This window comes from Leguminivora glycinivorella, chromosome Z (assembly GCF_023078275.1).
Source record: "Leguminivora glycinivorella isolate SPB_JAAS2020 chromosome Z, LegGlyc_1.1, whole genome shotgun sequence".
In the NCBI taxonomy this organism is placed as follows: Eukaryota; Metazoa; Arthropoda; class Insecta; order Lepidoptera; family Tortricidae; genus Leguminivora; species Leguminivora glycinivorella.
Window position 1 is genome coordinate 37,525,522 of NC_062998.1, and position 18,733 is coordinate 37,544,254.

The window sequence follows — 18,733 nt, forward strand, 5'->3', positions numbered from 1 at the left end:
AAACTATAAACAATAATTTGAAATGCATAACTTTCACCTGTTTGCCATAATTATTACGTAAACTACTAAATGAGATTGGAGTTCACTTAGGTTTAGCGTCACACGTCAGTATGACACAACCTCTTCTCGCGGCCCCGTGGCAAAAACTGTCAAATAGCGAGCGTCTTCTTTCATTCACACTCTCTATCGCCTATATGTGCGTTAGTCAACTAAACAGGCTTCCTTTGTGTGAGTAACTTTTTTTAAGAAATTGGTCGGTTTGCCTATAAAATGCGTATTTGCAAATGCGGCGGTAATGGACGTCGATTTCGATACCCGCGTTGATAGCCGCCGTTACCTTAATCGTTTATTCTACGACATTTTAGCACGACGCTCTGATTTGCATTGATAGAAGCAAGTATTTTCTTTAATACGTTGCAATACGTCTTTAATGCAATCTTTTGTTTTGTTTTATTTATATTAATTATATTATATCTATGATTTCAGCTATGAGGCAGTTCATAGAATAATATTGTAAGATAATAATAAATTACTGTTATTAGCGACATTTACCTACTTACTTACTTTAAAATAATGACATGTCGTCGCTGTAAGTAAACCTCGTTGGTATGAAAAAGGGTGGTATTACTAAAAATTGGATTAGCAAGCAGTGGATGATAAAAGAAAACATGAAATAGCGATGTACAGGAACGATCTGCGACGCCCGGAAGTCCCGTTGGATTGAATAACTCAATAACAAAGACGTTACTTTGCCTTTCGAAAAGGGTTGAGCTTAAAGGACGGATAAATAGAGATTGTATGTGATGGAAATAGTGTTACGGTGAATATATGACGTAGTAGCGATGTATACCTATAACGAGGAGGTATATAAGAGAAAACCTTAAATTTATACCCATAGCTAGCATGAAGTACCAAATGTCAGTCTGTAATAGAAAAGTATGTATTCCACACGAGTTAAGAGTCATAATTTTAAAAATAAACATTCAAGATTGTCTACTTGCAATGTTTGCCGGCAAAAGACTAATACAAATGATTGAGTAATCAATAAAATGAATGAAAATACCAACATTTTTTTATTCGGCAAACATAATGACAATGATTGGTCGAGTCTTTTTAGGTAGGTAATGACGGTTTGAAATTCACAACTTTTCCACTGAACGTGCTAAATATTATACCGGAAACAATTGTAAATTGTGTCTAGACAAAATATATTATTCTATGAAGTACCTAACTTGTTATAACATTATTAAAGTAATTGCTTCAAATATAGGATTAGTTGTCAAAGCGGACACCAGGCTCCTATGAGTCGTGGCAAATGCCAGGATAACGCAAGGAGGGTGATGAATGTGATGATGATATGATTATGAATCTATTAAACTACCTAGTTCACAATCGACCTTACTACGCAATACGCAGAATACAAAATAAATGGCTATAGCATTAGCACATGTATCGAAAGGAACGAACATGTCATAGAGATGAAGTGGACTGGCGGTGCACTCGACTCGATACACGGCTACACTCGCACGCGGTAACCGGCGGCGGCGTCACATCCGCGCTCGGATGATCGAACATTCGGATTGTATTTATTCCTTTCACTTGTTTTGCCACTTCGTAATCTTTTATATCGGTTTACATTAGATAAGTAAATAAGTTATAATATTTATTATGATTGCGTTCATTAAATAAATCGTTAATCGTAGCATGGGTGCTAAGGCGCACGTAATTTTATTTTTTGTATAGGATTGCATACAATAGTTATTTGTTATACAAGGGGGCAAAGTTGTATTTTAACGCCGAGTGTGGAATTGAAAAACGAGCAAGTGAAAGGATTCTTCAGTTGAACCACGAGCGAAGCGAGTGGTTCGAGAATAGAATCCTGAACTTGCGAGTTTTTTAACACACGAGAAGTAAAATACATTTGCACCCGAGTGTAACACAAAACTTTTCCCCTCACTATAGCGAGGAAACTACAACGCAAAAAATGCGTTTATCACTGACTTTATTCAAGGTCAAATTACTTTACCCACTAGTGGATAAAATGCGTTTTTACCCGCTGGTATTAAAGGACAAAACACGTGTTTCCGAGCTAGTGAGGAGAAAAATATAAAAAACCGGCCAAAGCGTGTCGGGCCACGCTCAGTGTAGGGTTCCGTAGTTTTCCGTATTTTTCTCAAACTCTACTGAACCTATCAAGTTCAAAACAATTTTCCTAGAAATTCTTTATAAAGTTCTACTTTTGTGATTTTTTTCATAATTTTTTTCGGACGCACTTTTTTTTCCTTTAGGAGCGATTACTTCCGAAAATATTAATATTATCAAAAAACGATCTGAGTAAACCCTTATTCATTTTTAAATAGCTATCCAACAATATATCACACGTTGGGGTTGGAATGAAAAAAAAAATCAGCCCCCACTTTACATGTAGCACTTTGCACTTTGTTGGCGTGATTAATACCAATACATATTGGTACCAAATTTCAGCTTTCTAGTGCTAACGGTTACTGAGATTATTCGCGGACGGACGGACGGACGGACGGACGGACAGACGGACAGACAGACAGACATGGCGAAACTATAAGGGTTCCTAGTTGACTACGGAACCCTAAAAAATCACCATTAACCTCTGTAGTAAAATAAGAAACAAAAATCCTAATCTGCTAAAAATATTTATATCCGACAGCTAACTTTTTGATTTTCTGCCGATGTGTGCCGGTGAATTCATTCATGTCAAATATATTTAGTCAACCCAGTCACGATAAGTTTGCAACAATTTTGACAGCCTCACCGGTGCAACTGTTATTTTAAACGTCAAACTTGGATGAAATGATGACGTTTATTTACAGAGGCAGGGCTATCAAAATCGTTGTAAACATATCGTGGGCTGACTTTATCCACCACTCTCGCGACATATCGGAGCGATCACAATTCAGATTGACAGCCAGGCACGTAGAAACGAGCCTAGTTAACTACAAAACTCTAAAAAGCAACCGCTACTTGAGCCAATTACTAACATATGTACCTACTTACGTATAATTTGAACAGATGTATGAATCAATGAATGGATCACGGATCACAGCGCACCGCTCTCCGGTGACTTGCATAAGCACTTAACGTAACTTCCTGAAACTCGAAGCACTAAGGAGTTGCAATGAATAAATAAGTAGAGTAAGGTCAAGCGGGATAACTGCTACTACTAAAATATAAACTTTGATTGCCTAAAACTACTATCTACTTACTTACGGTAATTTTACTGACAATTGATTGCCTTCATACTGTAGAGTAGATTAGTTATCTAATGTACGTTTTATTTCTTCTGACTCTCATCCAAAAATATAGATTCCGTATACTTTAAAATGCGATTTTTATATGAGATGGCAGAAATAGTTATAATTACCCCGCCGAGGGGAATTGCAACTATTGATAATACGTTTCGTTACGATGAACCTACACAGTACACTGGTAAACCGGATATCATATTATGTGGTTTGTCAAAGCGTAAGGAACCTAAATAAAACACTCATTTTTATGTAGTTCTGTCCGTTTGTGTAAAAAACAGTTAAAATATGGCCTCCATACTAAGTAGTGATGGGAATCGTGCCTATTAGAAATCTGTCGATACTGTGTCTAAGTATAGGTGCATACCGTGTAAGGGGTGCGTGCGCCCCTTATTCTCTGTTCATAATCAGAACAATAGGGACAATATATTGCTTAAAATAATCGATAATACACAATGACGTTCAATAAAATAAAAGTATAGCCCTTTCCAGAGCCAGTACCTATCACTGAATGAGTTATTAATATCGATACAAAACCTCGAATCGAGTAGACCTACATTACTAGTGTTGTTGATTTTCATATAAAATATGGCGGGGCAGTTAAAACTACCAGTCGAAATCAGCCTCCATCGCAATTTAGGCGGGACAATTTAAACTATCTCTTAAATACTATTAAAACATGAAAATCGGAAGATTTGAAGGACATACAAACATAAAATAGCTTATAATTATGCAAGTAACTGTAGACAAAAATGTTAAATCACACTAAAACTATTTTTTTATAGAATGTAGGAGAGACTGTCTCTCACGCGCACTCTACTGATTTAATTTCGTCGAAAACTACACGGTCGTCGGTCGTCGTCGTATAAGCCTCGGAGAGCAAGGGAAATGAATTTGTGTCTCCATTTTCCCTTACTTTCCTATATATAACCCTTCCGCTTTCTAGAATTCCTTGTCCCACGTAATCTGTCATAGTTTTTCTTATATATAAAATATAAAACGCTAAACAGAGAAAGAATCGAGCCCCCGACAAACGAATATCTATGAGGCGATGGATCGGGTAGGTATCCATAACGGCCCGTACCCAGTCCAAATTTTATAGGATGCCTTACCATCCTTCAGTCACTTCGGCGATAATTAATTGCCTTCCCACTATTTCAAATTCTAAATTTGTTACAAAATCACTAAAGTCCGATACAAATGGACTGCAACCCAAATATGCCACCGTGTCATAGCTCCCGTGGACCTTGCATGGGTAACAAGTTATGAACTGATATTCAGTCTCACAACAGATTCGCCCTAATCAAGATCACTATACATTCCCAAATATCTAGGTATTTAACAAAATAATAATAACAGCAATGCAAAAGTGTTCAAGTTTACAGATAAGTACACTACCGGCATCTTTTATGTTATAGCTAGGTACTTATTTATTTAAACGATATTTACCACATGTAGGAAGTCTAATAAAATATCTAATAATTAACAAAATTGTATGATACTCGTAATTGTAATATCTACATATGAGATGTGGAAGTGCATCGAGAACCGTCCGAAGTCAGAGCCGCGCCATGACCCACTGCCTTGACCTTGCAATATTTAGTAATGAAATATTTGACGCATAGACGCTGTTGCGAGCCTACGGAGGTACCTACTCAACGCCATGAATTCGATTAGCACATCGTTCCATATGCAAATTCACAAATTTATAATATCGATAACCAAATATTTTTAAAGATATGATTACCAAACATTGCGTTAACCGAAAAGTTAAAAACAAATTTTAAATTCGATTCATATGGCTATATTTTAACAAATTAAGACCAACATACAAGGCAGTCGTTAATCTGTTATTGCTTTACTAAACCAAAGTGAAACCATATTTTTATACAAAGCTGTTGTACTAATGCATATTCGCTTATATTACCTATACAATTGTCCAGTGTTTATTTTCGAATGCGAGTGAGTGGTGAGGTTTTTAGCACCGTGGATATTGCGCGTCGTTGGATTGCTGGCCTGCGCCGCGTATCAGTCCAGCGAGCGTATGTTATTACGGTTTATCTATGCGATGGCATTTTCTCAATGTTCGGCCGCCAAACTTTGTCGATAGACCGCCATCGCTACAAATAGGGTTGTAAAAAATGTATGTGATATTGATATATATGTATTGCAAATGATTACCTCTGTATAGAGACCTATGTAAAACGTATACTTAGGGATTTGTTAATGATAAAATAAAATCAGTGTCCTTAATAAAATACTGATTGGCCGTTCAGAACTTGTTTTTACGATTGTACCCAATTGAGAAATTATTAAAGCATAGATTCAATTATTACTCTATTTGGTTACGCACTAATTACATAATGAAAAAACTTCTCACCGTATATTTTTAGATTAAAAAAAATCTATTTTAACGAATAAATCATGTTAATTTGTTTACAAGCAGAAACCTCTGCAAACGAATTTCTTAAAGGAATCGAGAAAGAAAACTACTTAATGACGTTAAAAATTGTATTCTTATATTTAAACGTAACTTTATTTTACTTAGGGTGAAGATGTGGTAAAGATTACAAAGTCGATATGGAACCCTTTTGTTTCAGTCCAGAGACATGCTTATAAAAGTGGCTTTTATCCCCAATTAGCCCCGTATCAGAGAAAAAGTTCAGTTCTCGTCCTGTTTTATTAATCCTCCCCATCGCGTAATAAACTGGAGCCATAGTCACCGAGGCCGCCGGCTGAATTACATTACACTTAGGGCTCGGCTCGAGATACCGCTTTAATAATATAATAAGCTCAACGACTTGTGAGAGCCGCGGCAAATCATATAGTAATTACCTACCCACAGTTATATACAGGGGGTTATATACCCATAGTTATACCTATACTGGGACATAAATTTCATTTTTGGCAACTGGGGGGTTACCATGATGTACTAAAGACGTTCAGTTTAGGTTGAGAGAAAGGGACACAGCTATAGCAGGTACATAGCTCCGTCCCTCTCTCTCAACCTAAACTGAATGGTTTTAGCACGTCATGGTAACCCCCCTGTACCTATCAGCGGCTGCTGCAGCGGCTGGTCCATACAAGCCGATTCCCACCGGCTTGCCTGAAATGTATTACTAGTAAAGTTCCTAATGTTAAGGTAGGTTTCTTTTTGCTTAGTGTTGGCTAACAGAAATTTTCACCAGCCGCCGCTGGTACCTATTGAGATCTAAAAATGCGCTAAGATTTTTCAGAAACCCCATTTTCTAAACCTACCGCATCTTAACTAGGAAGAACGAAAGTAAACATTCGGAGGTTGAAGGATTCGCGCAGTTCGCGCTAAACCTAAACTATCCATTAAATTGTTGGCGGAAAAATGCAATGGATGGAGAAAAATGCAAAGATTTTTTTCCAGTTATATATGCACCTACATTTATTATTTTTTCTACTCGTCGACTTTAATCTGTCAATTAGGACACCACAGACAGAGTGCTGACTTTTCAGTGTTGGATAGTCTTTGACATTTAGTCAACTATAATATTTCATTACAGTTTTAAATAGATATACGTAGATACTTCGGCGCTTGTTTTAATAAAGATACCTATTAAATTTAATCAGATAAATCATTTGAAATGAATGAAAAACTAAGAGATACACCAAATATTTCAAGAAAAACACCCTGACCAAACAATCCCACAATTAACTGACTTCTTAGATTTTCAAGAACTTCATCCTATAATAGTGAATGTTGATATCACCTCCAACCAAATAGGTGGCGCTAAAACATCGAGGTACGATTCTTAGTATGAAGTATGTAAATGTCATATAAATAATCCTTGCCTGACATGAATTGTAATAATGAACGTTAAAAACCAACTTGCATTTTAGTGCTGAACCTTCGTAGTGATAAATTGTTAAATATCCGCAGTTTATAAAGCAAGTTTATCTATAGAACGGGAGAAAGGGGCTTATTTCATGGAAATGAATGCGAGAGTTGAGCCAGGATGTCTATTGAGCTGGTATTATTGACCGCATCGGGATTAGGAATTCTCTTTGTCACTCTCTGCTTTCGAACTTTATAAAAAAAAGTAGTTCAATTTTATACAACTTTTCGAAGTTCTCATTCTATGTACCTACTTGTGCGATTGAGATGTGTCTTTGTTTGCAAATGCAGCAACTCGTTATTTATTCAAACAAGATTTTTAATCGTATCCATAATTTTCAAAATAATGCATTTAAATTGATATTGTCTGCTCTGTTATAACTCGAAAACTGCTGCTGGAACCATTGGAACCAACAAGTGGAGCAGTATTGAACGTTGCGCCCTTGGAACTTTACCTTGTTCATAAGGAAACTTGACTCTTACCGCCCTCTGTGCTGACAGATAAAAACTAACGAATATACAACGTGAACGGAGCATGCCGTCGCGCCGTGATTGTCGAAATTCAATTCACTACAAAACTCTGTTCTTCGTTTCTTCGTAGTTGTCAAGCTTCCATCGCCGTGTCACAGATGGCTCTAGTGTTTCAAGTATAAAAAATAAATATGTAAGTGTGGGGATACACACGGGAAAACGTCCTACTTTGTCGATTGCTATAAAGTCGCTTTGTCAGTTTATTCATATAAAGATACAAGTAAATCTCGCCTTAATGGTAACCGACAAAGTGGGACGTTTTACTGAACACACTCACAATATAATCGGTGAAACAACTTCTTTGGTACAAAAAGACAGAGCACAAATTTTAAAGGCAGTGCCAGGCTAAGCTGTGATTTTGCCCCTATTGAGTTGGACTAGTAAAGTAACTATTTTGCAAAGTTTGAGCACTCTCAACTTTTTAGTTGTTGTGTAAAAAAATCGGAATATAATTTTTCTTCAATATTTTTTGTAGTTAACTAATTTTAACTTGCTTTACATATATTCTACAATTATTAGAGATGATTAAATGACAATAATTACATTTTCACTATTTTACTCAAAAAAGAAAGCCGTTTAAACTTTTCAGATTTTTTTACATCGGGGGCCGATTTTTGAGTCTCATGTCACTAAAATACCGGTTGAAAACGGTGACTTGCCTATTATTTTCAGTGACAATTTTCTGAATTCGAACGCTTGAGACTCAACAATCGGCCCGCAGATCGTTCGAGACCGCTCCAATTTTGTCACTAATAATACACCCACTGACGTTCTATAATAATTATCTACTTTTTTTTCAAAATTTTAGCTAAGGGAGAAAGTGGAAAAATCTTTTCATCAAGTAATTCTACATACATTTCCTTGAACCGCTATAGTATAAAACGCAGTAATTAAACGTAGTACATGTTCCTGGCCACTTACATTTCAAGAGGTTTTAAAAAATAAAATTAAAAAAAACGACCAAGTTTTTTATTTATTAACGCGCATTACCTAACTGAACCCATTTTAGGGTTCCGTAGTCAACTAGGAACTGTCTCTCTGTCCGTCGGGTACGGGTTTACTGAAATATTTTTTGATAATGGTTCATATTTTAGCGAAATAATCGCTCCAAAAGTAAAAAAAATGTGTACCCCTCCCCCCCTAATTTTTGAAAATACAATTTTAAAACATACTAAAAAAATTATAAGTGAGTAGAACTTTATAAAGGCTTTCTAGGAAAAATATTTTGAACTTTATAGATTGAACAGATAAGTTGTCCAAACAATTTCTGAACTCAGTAGTTTATCTTAGTTTACATATTAATTTGACCATATTCTATGAAACATTCCTAACTATTCAAATTTGTTGTGGTCATAAAAAAAATACACCATTTTGATCAATATTTAAAAACTCGGGAAACTTATGAGAAATTATAGGATTAAAAATTAAAACACAAATAAAAATAATGATTTGACTAAACATTTTCAAAATATGCGAAATAACAAATTGACCAAACGTTTTTCTGGAATATAAGTTTTCCTATTAAAAATTAGATAATTTGACTTTAACTTTAATTTGGCTGAATTTGACTAACTGATTAATTCATTTGCCGTACAATCATTTGGAAAATGAAACTATTTCAGTATGCCTATGTCTTGGCGAAACGACAGGACATCCCTTCTTACCCCTTCGGGCTTAATTCACATTTTATTACAAAAAGAAGATATTAAGTTATCAAATAGGTAATTCTGGAGTGCCCATAAGAAGGAAGGTAGACGAAGTTACCTTCTGTATAATTTGATTTAACGATAGATTCCCACATAGTCAGATGATACAAACTTAAGGGCGTCCTTGATTTCCTCGTTTCTTCCTAAAATTTACAAATTTTGCAACGTCTTTGCTCTTTAATCCTGTTACAGTGCGATTGCTATTTACTATCCAAATCTGATCATTCTTCTTCATCATAGAGCTGTCAGGTCCATTGTGGGTTAGAAAATATACTTCGGGCATGCTCGGTGTCCTGGATTCGTCTGTGGCGTTGTCGTTAAAAATCATATACACAACGAGTGGATCGGTGTCCCCCGCACTTAATTTGATGTACGGCGGAGCGGTCACCACAATTATTTTAAATTTGTGAAATGGATGCATGACGGGCACGTTAATGAAGTACGAAAACTTTCGTGAATAGTCGGCGAGTTTGCAACCTCCCTTATTGAGTAACATTGGTTTGGCCGATTCGACTAAGTCAGCTTTTACGGCCTTGTCTGCTGGAAGTGATGTGTTCAGCCGTTTGTGATCCTTTCTGGTAGTGTGCTCTGGAATTAGTTTAAAGAAGAAAGCGCTCATCGACTCCAACGGATTGCCTTTGCTAAAAAGATAGTTTCCCTTCGTGGCGTATTTAACATTCAATGGTTTACTCTGAGTCGCACCCATAACAGAAGCCATCGCTAGAATAAAGATGTTAATCTGAAATGTAATGTAATACAAATTTTACTATGCTAAAACAACAATTTTTTTTTTATTTAAATTGATATTACACGAAACACTAGGTAATTTCTGTCTTTTGCGCTGTGGCCCTTTCCTTGTACAAAATACCTCAATATTCAGGATGTACATATTTCACTATGTTTCCGATTTTCTGAACGCTAAACGGTTTCAGAATTATGATTAATTTTAATTTCAATACGAGTATCATTACATTACTTGTGGCGTCCTATAATTATGTCAAAGAAAGGGATTCGGATTCGGTTATATTTTTATAATATTTATTTTAAATAATATTAAGTTGCCGGTGTTACTATACTACACTACTCACAGTCTCCATCTAAACACGCCCTCAATTGTTGCACATGCAATTGTTTCTTTTCCAAATGCACTAGTTCCCGCTCGGTTACTGACTGACATCACTTCGTTCTGAACTACAACATTAGAAATGCAGGATGTTTATTTTCCCACACAATTGACACTGGTTTTACTAACTTGTTATCATTTCCACCAACAAGCAAGCCGTTCAAGCAACATCGCAACATAATAAAAGTTTGGTACATTACAAGTTCAGTCAGAAATTATTCTGTACAAATTGTCAAAAACTATTCTACCCATCAAGTTTTCCAAAGATCGTTCCCAACTAGTACGATCTCCGAAGTGTACTAGTTCGTTCTTTTAGGACATTTAGTAAAGTAGTACACCGACAGAGTGAGAGACAAATTGAGCATATGGCGTACAGTAACGCTCGCTCGTACTAGCCGAGAGCTGATCGGCCGTTTTCGCGCGCTCTCGGTCCGAGTCAGTCGGTTCTAGTTCGGTTGCGGTCGGATCACACGGATCGCTTTGCTGTCATTGTCACTCCTCGACTCTTTACTCCTTTCGCTCCCATTCTGTTGCGCGTGTGTCAGTGTACTAAATGTACTAGAGAGCAGAATCATTTGGGAGTAGTTCGGTCAGACAGTGCAGGGAATCGTATCTTTTTAACCGCCGCCCCAAATCTCAAGCAAGGTGGTTCTCAATTCGTTTGTATGTTTTTTTAGGGTTCCGTAGTCAACTAGGAACCCTTATAGTTTCGCCATGTCTGTCTGTCCGTCCGTCCGTCCGTCCGTCCGTCCGCGGATAATCTCAGTAACCGTAAGCACTAGAAAGCTGAAATTTGGCACAAATATGTATATCAATCACTCCAACAAAGTGCAAAAATAAAAAATGGAAAAACATGTTTTATTAGGGTACCCCCCCTACATGTAAAGTGGGGGCTGATATTTTTTTTCATTCCAACCCCAACGTGTGATATATTGTTGGATAGGTATTTAAAAATGAATAAGGGTTTACTAAGATCGTTTTTTGATAATATTAATATTTTCGGAAATAATCGCTCCTAAAGGAAAAAAAGTGCGTCCCCCCCCTCTAACTTTTGAACCATAGGTTTAAAAAATTTGAAAAAAATCGCAGAAGTAGAACTTTATAAAGACTTTTTAGGAAAATTGTTTTGAACTTGATAGGTTCAGTAGTTTTTGAGAAAAACACGGAAAACTACGGAACCCTACACTGAGCGTGGCCCGACACGCTCTTGGCCGGTTTTATTAGAACCCTTCGCGCGCTTCACACGTATTGTCCCAGAGCTGTAAGAAGCTCTTTTTGACACATGACAGCGTCCACAAAACGTAAACTCGCGCAACCTAATTAAATTTTAAATAAAATAATAATATTTTTTAAAAATCAGGTACTTAAAAACAACATTTCGCTTACTTTAAACATAATCTAACACATGTTACATTTTTGCGGATCTTCGTTAGTTAGCATATTAATTTATCACGCAGGATTTACTTATTATGTCATTTAAGTATGGACAATAGTTCATGGTGCTCAGACCAAGAAGGCTGACACTGAGCCCATGGCTTGCTTACAGGTACTATTACTGGCACACCTGACAAAAACTTATTATTATAGAGGAAAAAACAAAGCCAGTAACATAAATAAAAAAATGGCTCCCTGTTTGTAGAGTTTAGAATGGGTATTAATTAATTTACTAGAGAGTTAATTTTGATTCCTACCAAGGATTATTTAATAAAGAATTTACAATCTTCATACTAAGAATCATACCTCCATTTTTTAGCGCCACCTATTAAATACTATCTTAAGTACACTGATGATACCTAAATTTTTTTTTTCAAAATGTTTATTGACGTGATATCATGATATTAAAATTAAGAAATATGTCATTTGTTCTTATAAAAAATAAAAACACGCAAAAATATTTGGAGAAAATATGATTTTGGCCACTTCCAGTCTGTGAAACAGCGCCATCTAATTTTAAGCTTAAAAATCCCATAAATTTCGGTGGTACGCTTTTTTTGTGTGGACTTTGTCAGTCCCGTATTATACGTACTTGATTCCTACTAAATAATATATTATTTATTATATAAATTAATATATTATATAACGTACAAGGACTTTTACGTCCAAATTGTATGTCCTCAGTTTATTTTTAGGTTTAGCATATACCTAGTCAGGTTCCATTCGTTCGTAGACGTAGACAGTCTACGTCACGTGGGAAATCGCTAACTTGCAACTCTCTTTATCGCACTTTCTTATGAGTGCGACACAGACGATTGAGTATCATTCGCCGCGGTGCGTTGCGGTAGTCTTGTAATACATAATATTTTTAGTCATTTATGTAATGTAACTTATGTAGGTAGTCTTCCAAACCTAAAGTAATATGGATCTTTTCTGAGCGAAAAATTGTTCTATCTACAGATGTTGTGCGAAAAGATTTGCCTTCGTATTGTTACGAAAACGTACGAACGTGTCATGCTATTTCAGTCAGTCTCAGTACAAGATGTACTGACATTGACTGAAGTATCATGACAAATACGAACGTTTCAGGATAAATACGAAGGAAGCCATTTTTGTATACAGCGCGTAAACCTAATAAGGGCGATAAATGAAACCAGGCATTATTATTATTCTCTTTATTTATTTTCTTTCTTAGGCTAGGCTGTTTATAATATGAATATAAAAGTAAAATACAAAAACACATACAAAACAATATAAAACACATATAAACACATTATAAAAAACCTAACCTAGGGTGCCGCCAGCAGCGGGGCAGGGCCCAAGCTGCCGGTGGTTAGGGCTGCAGAGAGAGGAACCGTCGAACTATCCGTGCTGTGTCCAAGATCACCGCCTTCTGCATCTGGCCCTTGATCCAGCCACCTAGCGAGAGTCTCTTAAGATGTTGGTCGAGACTCTTCGCTATGAGACCGTTCGCTGAAACGACTATCGGAACAATGATCGTTGATTCAACATCCCACATGGCGGTTATCTCGTGAGCCAAGTCTAGGTACTTACTGGACTTGTCCTTCTCGGCTTTCACGAGATTCTCATCATGGGGGATGGTGATGTCAACGAGCACTGCCCGGCGTTGCAGTCGATCTATTATCACAATGTCAGGTTTATTGGCTACAATAGTCCTGTCAGTGATAATAGATCGATCCCAATAGAGCGTGGCACGACCATTTTCGAGAACTGGCGCAGGTAAGTACTTGTAGTACGGTACTTCGCGTTCCACAAGGCCGTATTGAAGAGCAAGTTGCTGGTGAATAATCCTGGCTACGAGATTATGTCTGTGCAAGTACTCGCCGTTAGCAAGATGAGAACAACCGGAAATAATATGCCTGAGTGACTCTCCGGGACGGCGGCATGCCCGACAAATGTCGACCGTACCGTCCTTCAGGATATATTTCCGGTAGTTGTTCGTCATCATAACTTCGTCCGCAATTGCACAGGCAAAACCCTCGGTTTCTCCGAAGAGGTCCCCGAATCGTAACCAGTTCACCGATGCGAGCAGATCTACATCGGGTCCCGTGAGGGCCTTGTAGAACCGCCCGTGTAGCTGCTTGCTCTCCCATACCGCCTTGCGGTTCGCAGTACTTAGTACCACAGGTTTGCGCCAGTTCTGTTTCGCCAAGGAGAGCGGCGTGAGGTTTCCGTCCACTGCCACCACATCACGATGCATCCCGCACTCGTTGTTAAGGAAGTAATTCCTGAGATTGTACACCTCACGGTTGTGGAGATCTTTGGCGTTTAGGAAGCCTCGACCTCCGCACTTCCGTGGGATGTACAATCTCATAACAGACGAGCGCGGGTGTAACATACGGTGTGTGGTAAGCAGTGAGCGGACCCTCCGATCCAGGGCGTCCAGCTCAGTCTGGGTCCACCGTAGTATGCCAAAGGAGTATATGAGTAGAGGCATTACCCAGGCGTTAAAGGCGCGCACTTTGTTGCCTCCTGACAAAAGACTGTTAAGGACTTTTGTCAGCCGACTGAAAAAGCGCTCCTTCACCGACCGTCTAATGCCAACATCCTCAATACCCAACGACTGTGACATACCAAGGTACTTATAGGTTTCTGATTCAGAGATAGATCTGAACGACATCGTCTCAGAAAGTTGTAAATTTTCTGAATTTACAACCTCCCCCGCTGCACATGCATGACCGCACACTTATCGACACCAAACTCCATTCTGATGGCGGTACTGAAAACTTCTGTGGTTTTCAATAGCACCATCAGGTCTTGGGTGTTCGGTGCAAATAGTTTGAGATCGTCCATGTACAGAAGGTGAGAGATGACTTCACCCTCTCTCCGAAGCCGGCAACCTAGCCCAGAATCCTTCAGCAGCGTACTGAGGGGATTCAGAGCTAGGCAGAACCATAATGGACTCAAACTGTCACCCTGGAATATTCCTCGCTCAATCCTTATGAAGTCCTGCGGGCCAGGGGGCCATCCCTGCCTCCTGGTTGACGAAGGACTGTGGTCCACTGCCTCATACATGCAGCCAGGAAGGATATTAAAGCTGCATCAAGTTTATACAGCTCCAATACCCTTCTCAGCCATGAATGAGGCACCGAATCATAGGCCTTCTTATAGTCAATCCAAGCGGCCGAAATGGCCCCCTTGTTCCGCCGAACTTGTTGGCAGATGGTCATGTCTATGAGGAGGAGCTCTTTAGTACCACGGGACCCAACCCTACATCCATTTTGAGCGGGAGCCAGAATGTTGTTAGCGACAATATGCGCGTTAATTTTTGCTCTCAAAATGGATGTAAGGAGCTTGTAAAGTGTAGGCAAGCACGTGATGGGTCTGTAGTTTTTTGCTTCCGTGGTACTACCGGACTTATAGAGCAGGAAAGTAACACCAGTTGTTAGGGAAGGTGGGAGAGAACCAAGATCGAGGGCTTGTTGAAATTGCGTTGCCAAATGCGAGTGCGAGCATCGAAACCATTTTAGCCAGAAGTTGTGCAATCCGTCCGGTCCAGGACTTTTCCAGTTCTGGGCCGTACGGGTAGCACAACTTACGTCGTCGGGGCTGATGGTGATAGCCCCCATAGGCTCGATGCTCTCGCACTCGCGTTCGACAACGGTCATCCACTCACCCTCCGTGTGTTCGACGGGCACCGACCAGATGCTACGCCAGAAATCAGACATGGCAGTAGCATCCGGCAGCCGCACGTCAGACACACGAGGGTCGGTTTCCTCCCACCTTCGGTATACTTTCCTTTGGTCGCTTTGAAAAAGACGATTCTGCTGGAATCGGTCCACACGCTTTCTGTAGCGGCGAATACGGCTTGCCCATGCATAGACTTTCTGCTTCAGGAAGTCGATGCGCTCTGTGACATTGGCCAAATAGTCGCGGGGCCTGATGTCCGTCCCCGCGAACGCCTGGTTCACAAAGCGCATTACTCGGGGGCGATTATTACCCCCTCTGAAGCAGATCAGCTTTGCAATGAGAGTCCTAAACGAGTTGATACGACGCTCGATCCGTACTTGCCATGCAGGGACACCTTCGGCGGTCCTAGTTGCATGGTCAGCGTCCGGAAACTTGACTCGAGCAACACGGCACGCCGCGATGGCCCCGCAGTACATGATCGAGTGTGTATCATCTAGATCTTTACTAGTCCGCATATATGGATCTAGTAAAGCATTTAAGGCTCCTATTAGCGCTAGATTGCGTCTATTCATGGGCAGACGTGGTAATCGTGGCCTAGGATTGCTTGTGGAGCGATACTGCGTAATCGCCTCTTCCAAAGACCTCCTCAGTTGCTCATTGGCAGGCTCACTCTCGCTCTGACTCGCGAAGTCCCCGCCGTCGTTACCGGAATCAACCCGCGGCGCCTCCGGTGCCAGGTCGGGTTCGGGCACCGGGTCCGGCGACATGGCGGGCAAATCCCGCCCCGAGGCAGGGTCCGCGCGAGTAGCGAGAGCCTCCTGGCGGAGCCGATCAAGTGTGGCGTCATCCAACCGCTTTGACCGCTGAATGACGCGCACCTGATCCGATAGCCGCTGCTCCGATACGGTGGTGGATGGCTCGAGTGCCTGAAACAGAGGCAGCATTCTCGAACGGTACGCGGATAGCCGGGTTCCCCCCTCTGTGGCCCCGTAATAGGCGCGCATGACATTCTCGTTTATTTGTCGAGTCCATGTCATGCGACGCACTACACCACCGGCAGCGGGAGCCGTGGGCGGGGCAGGATGTCCCGCAGGCCCCAAGCGTGCCGGCAGCGGTGGCCGCCCTCGTCGCGCAGGTGGTGGCGGCGGCGGCGGCGGCGGTCCGCTCTCGTCGCATTATTATTATTATTATTATTATTGGGAGCCTATCATGTCCCACTGCTGGGCAAAGGCCTCCCCCCGCTTTTTCCACTCTTCCCTGTGTTGAGCAGTCCTCGGCCATTCTTCCAAAAAGGAGTCTAATATAATTTATAAGGCATATAATTCATTATTGTTATCATTAATTAAGAGGTGTTTTTGAGTTACTTTTAATTTTCACCCCATAATGAATTTTTGAAAAAATTCCCAGCAGCAATGTACTGTAAACGTGGTTGCGATGACAATCAATGACAACTGTCAACGAGCGGTTAACGCGAGTGTGTTTGCATTACGTTGCGGGCCGAATTATTTTGTATGGATAAAAAAAATATTTCAATTTTAAGTAAAAGTTATCTAATTCCATTTTTTATATCCTATACTCACCACCTTTAAGAGGCTCGCCCGTATTAAGTTTACACCCTGTATAGATCTTATCTCAGAGAAAGCGTAAATTGATGAGTTTTAAATATTTTCTGAGCAATTCTACGCCCCCAAGATATTTTAAACAAATACTCAATGTTCTATAGCGATTCCGTAATTCTTTTCCTTTTACTTTTAACTCCAGTTGCACAAAATTGGCGCTATCATTTCTTTCCAGTCACGTACCTGCCAGACACTAGGTACGATCTATTTTCGATTGCTTTTTTGCTAGCATCTGTACAGAAAGCCTTGCACATCATTTATTAAGGAACAGTAGGTACTTAAACTACTTAATTTAAATTTCTAAAAATGAAGCCCTATTAATGTATAATGATTAAAAAAGGAAAACCTACTGTTCATATGCACAAAATATACAAAAAAACGTTAGTAGCTATAGAACTTAATAGTACATTACGATACAAGTGCGTAAAAAAGATATTTGAAACGAGTGGCGGTAAATTAAAACACGACCGAAGGGAGTGTTTTAAATCGACACGTTACGAATTTCCTTTTCGCACGTGTATGGTACAACGTTTTTCAGTACAGATGACCATGTTTTTTTACGCACTAGTGCGAGAAGTGGTTCATTATATGGCAGGTCGAAACTTCAGAGTGCTATCTGTATTGAAAAACGTCGTACGATACACGTGCGAAAAGGAAATTCGTAACTCGTGTCGAATTTATCGCCACTCGTTTCGAACTTCCTTTTTTACGCACTTGTATTGTAATGTACTATTATTTACATGAACATATTTACGTAATTATATAAGAATCTAAGACTAAACTTAAAAGCTACCTAGCTAATTTCTAAAATAAGCCCTTGAGGCATTGTACCAAGGATACTGGCGACATTTCCTCTCTGTTTCGCATTGCTGATACGTTGTGCGACGAAGTCGCCAGCTCTTCGGTCTCCAGTTACCTCACCTAGACGCTTCGCGATTTCTGTGAAAAACTTATTCGTACTGAGACCTCATGGACCTAGAGTTTTTACGCCACAGGGCTTTTGTATTTATTACGTTTTAAAATTTCGGCACTTTCTGCCGCTGCGCCCGCTTTTATCTTGGTCTGTTGGAGGTGAGACGGTGCCAATGTGTCTATGCAGCATCCCATATTCCAAGGACACTCCATTAGGCCTCTGGCCATAATATGTTTTTTCTTTCTTTATTTAGAAAAAAAAACAGTCATATACTTACAAGAAATAACCGTAGAATAAGCAACAAAAAACCAGATCTATAGTTTCCTTAATTGCACATAAGAATTACGAAGCTAATACTTCATATACATAATTTATAAGAAAAAAAGCCGCCGCTTTTGGAGTTCGTGAACGGTATATCCATACATTTAAGCCGCCATCTTTGATTTTTGCCTTTGAAATCCTTCCGACACCGGCAATCGGATCGGATAACGTGAAAACGCAATAGCTCACTCCTCGGTACTTTTTAGTTAGGGCAATCAAGTTGGCACCGTATAGAATGGGTAGAATTTCGGAATTGATTTTGCTTAAAAACATACAATTTTATAAATGTTGT

General features: G+C 39.5%; 1 protein-coding gene across 1 annotated transcript in view; it reads left to right on the forward strand.

Moving 5' to 3' along the window:
* Positions 1-18,733, forward strand: part of LOC125241106 (frequenin-1) — a 94,744-nt gene that overhangs the window by 56,338 nt on the left and 19,673 nt on the right. The gene's annotated exons all lie outside the window — the stretch shown is intronic.